General features: G+C 34.9%; 1 long non-coding RNA gene across 1 annotated transcript; it reads right to left on the bottom strand.

Moving 5' to 3' along the window:
* Positions 1-782: 782 nt before the first annotated feature.
* LOC132624934 (uncharacterized) lies at positions 783-4,989 on the bottom strand. Its single transcript, XR_009576574.1, has 2 exons — positions 3,886-4,989; positions 783-943 (listed from the first exon to the last, which is right to left on the bottom strand). It is a non-coding gene; the product is annotated as an uncharacterized LOC132624934 (long non-coding RNA).
* Between the last annotated feature and the right edge of the window lie 577 nt (positions 4,990-5,566).

Genomic DNA, 5,566 nt, shown 5'->3' with positions numbered 1-5,566 from the left:
TTGTGGGGGAGTATAGACGGATGTTGGATTTGGTGGATTTGCGGGGGTGATCGGAGGCAAGTTGTTGTTAGTAGGTGCATTGTTTTGGGGAGGAAAATGCTCAGGAACTGGGGATTCGAGTGATGGGAAACGAGGTGGTTCTGGTGCAGTATTGCTAGGTTCAGAAGGTGAATTTTGGAGTGTGATGGATAAATTGGTCAAGTCCCTAACCCGATTTAGTTCTCCACGTAGATTCTCAATTTCTTGAGTCAGGCGGGCGATATGTTCATCCCGTTGAATAGCAGTTCCATGTTCGGAAGTTTCAGGCGGATCGCTAGCGATCACGAGGTTTTCTACACCAGTTGGAACAGATGCGGCCGGATCAGACATAGTAATTTTATTTCCTTGGACAGCCCAACTACGTTCAGGTAACGATGACGTCTTTGACCTCGTGATGTAAGGATGGTCGGCCATCGAGCGTCAACACGAATCAACTCTCTGTTCGAGAATAAGATAAAATAGACATACAGTATAAACGATGTTAATCTCATGAACATATCTAGGTAAAGTCATGGTCACGTAAAGTCGAGTAAGGCATGTAGCGAATAATTTATCAAGTAGAGTCAAACAAGTTGTCAAACAAATGTAAACGATTATATCAAAACAACTAGCACGTCCTAATATGCATGTGACCTCTTTGCGCCAGAGGTGGGCCTAACGTTGTTTAAAGGATAAAATGTGCCATAATATGTCATCCCGTTGCTTTGATTATTTAAACAAATTCTATTTCCCCAACAATAAAGTACAAAAGTAATGTAACGTTTATTACATGTCAAATGAATACAACATAAAGTGTTTCCTAATCTAAATGAAGTGAATACAATTTCCTATGTCTAAATCTCAGCCCCGTTTTTGTGATGTCATTGATCTTCGTCATTCATTGTACTCCAATGCAAATCCATACCTGTCATAGAAACGTTAATCATCCTTCCCTCCTAAAGTTTAATTAATTAAAGCAAATAGTCAATATTTAGGCACAGTTATCCTTCAAACATGCACATAAAGTATGATTGGTGTCACTTGGGGTCGTGAACCCGCTTGGACGTTTGGGTAAAGTCATCTAATGGATTTAATGCACCAAGGGTATTAAACCTCCAAGGTCATGAAATGTATGCTCTTAATAAAGGGTGTTGGTTTAGCTCTATCTTAGGCTGACTAAGAGTTGGCTTCCTATGACACAAGGTTCTCCCAAGCGGACAACTTGGGAGTGGAAAGTCCGTGGCCGTCGACTGCACCGCTGATCGACTAAATCCACAAGATCAATCCAACTAAAGGGGTAATTTAGTAGTGAACGGGCGCGAACCGCGAAGCCGTTTTAAGTGTGTGAATATGTGTGAGTTTTCCAGAAGTGGAGGAAATATGAACGGAATGACAGTTTATCAAAGCAGTAACACATAAACAGTTTATATCAAACAAACAGTTTATATCAAGCAAACAATTAATAGCATGTAAAAACAGTTAACAAACAAATAAAGTAATCAAAATAAGCACACAAAACCTATTTAAACTAAGTCCGTTATGGTTAGAACCTAAGTGAGTCCCCAGCAGAGTCGCCAAGCTGTCACACCCCATTTTTACTCGCGGAGGTTAAAATTAGAAGTACGACGTATTGGAGATTCGCAGTTTTTGTTTGTGTTTTAAGGAGTCGCCACCTAATTATTTATGGTGAATTAGGACACCTAAAGTTTATTAAAGTTATTTTCTAAAGTTAGCTCTGTTTAAGTCTGCGAAACTTGAGATTCTAGGTAAGGGTTCAATTAGTCTAAAGGGAAGGTATTAGGCATCCTTGAAGACCCATTAACAATAGTTAACCGACCGGACTAAAATTTAGTTAGGCTAAGTGTAAATATAGTATTATAGAAAAAGAAAGTAGTTTTGTAAATATAGCTAAAATTACAGATAAGAATGTTGTTTAAAATAAGATTTGTAGAAGATAATAATTTGTATAAAAGAATACTTCTAATGTTATTTTAAACGCTGTCAAGATTTTAAACGAAAGTATATAATAATGTTGTTTAAAATAATACTTGTAGACGAGATTCAATAAACGTGAACTTTGGATAAAAAGTTACATTGTATGAGTACTGCAATGTAGGAAAATCTATACTTATTTTTTGTAAATAGGACGCAAAAAGAAATAAGTTTTCTTTCTCTTTTGTTAGCTCTCTTTAATTAAAATATGCATGATTCTTGAAAATGTATTCACAAAATATACTTGAATTCACATTTACATCTATCGGAAAATATGTTGCATTACAACGTGAGTCTAGAAAATTGTTTGTAATTTGAACTATAGAACAAGAACGAATATAGAACATACATTTTAATTTTTTCTTTTGAAATATTATAAAGACGTAATTTTGAAAATCGATAGCAAGAAAACAAGCGAATCTTATGGGATTGATTGATCGTCTTTAAATTAATTACCCATTATTAAACTAAGCTCCACTAATTTGCTAAATTCATGTAAGTTAGAAAAATAAAATAAGGTAAGATGTTAGTCATACAAAACAAATAAAAATACACAAAATAAAATAAGGAAGAGGGTAAAAAGGGTAAATGGGTTTGGCCCATTTATTAAGGCCCAGCTGAACTGTTCACGTTTATTGGGCTTAGGCCCAATAAATTTTCTCTATATTGCTACTGTGGGCTGTCTTGTCTATTGGGCTTTGGCCCAGATTTTGTTTTCTTGTTTGGCTGCGGATTGGGATGATAGGGAGAGAATTTCATGTTGGGCTTTTAGCCCGAAGCCGAATGCGGGAGATGACGAGTCGTTTGGACTCGTATGCGAGATATCATGCAAAAAAAATGAAAGGAAAAGGATTAGTATCTACTCAACGGATAAGATTAAACATGAAAAATATAAATAAAAAAAAAAAAAAACAAATCAGTAGATTATGTATATAATATGTATATTCAAAGTGTATCTCATGTATACATATCTATGAAGATGTATAGGCTAAAGTATACCTGTCATGTACACACATATATAATCGATACAAGTATACTTAGCATATAAAGATGAGTAGATGCAGATATATAATATGCTCAACAAAGCACAATATGAGTTGCATGAGAGTGTAGAATGTGAAAACAGATGGTGCCGACAATGAGAAAAACAATTTTGTTCCAGTTTGGTGAAAATTCATGATCCCAGAATGTCAATGAGAATCGCATTGTGTACAGAAAGAGAAGACGTTAATATGCGTTCAAATTATATGGGGGCAGCAACATATACCAAACAAGATGGCTATTTTAAACATAGGTATAGCAGGGATTATGTTCAAGACATGTTTATTTTCACATAAACATGTTAATCAGACTAAAAATGGAACTAGGCCTGATACATGGTTGCTAATAGGATTGTTCGTAGAACAGAAACCATAGACTAAATCAAATCAGTAAACAATACCGACATATCATACAACCGTTTCATCGTATCTAAACCGAGCGGATTATATTTATACCCGGGGCATATTATTTGAACAAACAGAGTAAAAGAGAGACAATACCGATCTGTCTTAACCTTATACACGGTATACCTAAGATATACACACCAAGGTGTGTATATAAGAGGTATATCGCATGTATACCCACGGTATATCCTATGTATATTCGACTCTAAATATGTTTTAAATCCTGAAACTCAGTCTAAACATCCAAGGTACAGTATATGTCTTTCAAATTTGTCTATTAGCAATTGTTATTCTATCCTAACAGCTCCCAAGCGTCAAACAAACAATGTGACGACGAAGAAACTACATAACTAGCAAAATAGCAGAATCAACTAAAATTTAACTCAAGCAGGAACCAAAGGCTAGAAGCGATAAATGTATCGAGGTTTACCTTTTGTGTGTGCAGTGAACTGAGCGTCGAAGCCTCGAATCTACCCTCTCGTATGGACAGATTCAAAGCTCGAATCGAAAGTTAAAATGTCTTTGTTGTAATTAAAGTTCTTTTGCCGAGCAGCGACGAAAGTTAATTGAATTGTGAAAACTTAATTTTTTGTCACAAATCTTATGTTTTCAACAAAAGGTGTTTTTTTTTTTTTTCTGATTTTAAACAAAATCAGGACCAGGATAAAAGAAACTTGAGGCTCGGTGACAAAATACTCCGTATACAATAATCTCCCCAATCAGTGTTCAATCCCTCCTTTCGGTTGAATTTCAAGAAATGTTTCCCAAAAAAAAAAAAAAAAAAATGAAGGCTGTTCTTTTTCTGGGGAAATTGAAGGCGATTAAAACCTGTGTTTGTAGGGGGATTTTTGGGAATTTCAGATCGTGTTCAATTTGTTTTGAGGGGGGATTTTTCGGTCTGTTTTTTTCTCTTTTCTTTCGCCACTGCCCGATCTTGTTTTGTTAGGTTTTTTTTTTTGCTCATCCCACTCCCTCCCCCAAAGAAGGTAGAAACGTCGGGGAAATTTGAGGAGAGAGAGGAGCGGGTGAGGAGTAGAAAGAGAGACGTTGGGGAGGCAAACGGTAGTGGTGGTCATGATGAAAAGGAAAAAAAGAAAGAGAGGTAGGGTAGAGGAGCATGAGTGGAATGCATAAAAAATAAAAAGAAGAAGCGTGCATTAAAAAAAAGAAGCGTGCGCAGTAAAAAAAAAAAAAAAAGGAAGAATGGAATTCAGACGAATATGCAAATGCATTTTTTTTTTCCTTTTTTCTTCTTTCTTTCTTTTAGGGTAGATAGCTATTATCAAGAATTTACCCCTTGTAAAATAATATTTTGATGAAATAAAAATTATAATACGTTGTTTTAAAATACGAGCTTCAAAATGAGTCCAACATTGATATACTTCCGAGCAATTGCTTATGAGGTGAAAATTGTTGATTCTTCCACCTCTATTTAATTATTCTTGGATTTCTAATTTAATAACTAGTACAATATATATTATGTGAAGATGATTAATAATTAATATGCAGAAAAATAAAGATTTCACAAAGTGGTGTCTTGTAATTAATTTAACGATTCCAAACCCGAAAATGAAACGATGACGAACATTTAAAATTTGTGATAAAGTAATGCTCATAATGTTGAAAATAAAAGTAGTGATATTAATAGTAGTGACAATAAAATATTGTGAAAAATAAAGTGTTTAGCTCGTCATAAAATTTAGAAGCCCGAGTAAATTAAATAAAGGAGAGACAAAATTGGGTGTCAACACCCCTCGTTATGCGTTGAATGCAAATATGCCCCTACCATTATACTTTGGGCACAAATATACCCTCCATCATTAAAGTTGACCAAAATGGCCGAAACATATTCATTTGACCCATTTAAGTTGCACGTCGACAACATTCGAGAGGAATATTCTATTTGGTGAATTGTTGAAATGGAGTTTTGAATGTCATCTCTTTTTTCTTATTAAAAATCAAGTGATTCTTGGTCATTTAAAATACGGAAAAGGGTTAAATATACCCCTGTACTATTGGAAAAGAGCCAAATATACCTCTCGTTATACTTTAGATGTAAATATGCCCCTACCATTATACTTTGGGCACAAGTATACCCTCCATCATTAAAG

The sequence above is a fragment of the Lycium barbarum genome, chromosome 12, assembly GCF_019175385.1.
Source record: "Lycium barbarum isolate Lr01 chromosome 12, ASM1917538v2, whole genome shotgun sequence".
Taxonomy (NCBI): domain Eukaryota; kingdom Viridiplantae; phylum Streptophyta; class Magnoliopsida; order Solanales; family Solanaceae; genus Lycium; species Lycium barbarum.
The sequence above is the reverse complement of the archived record's forward strand: the minus strand, read 5'-3'. Positions and strand labels throughout refer to the sequence as shown.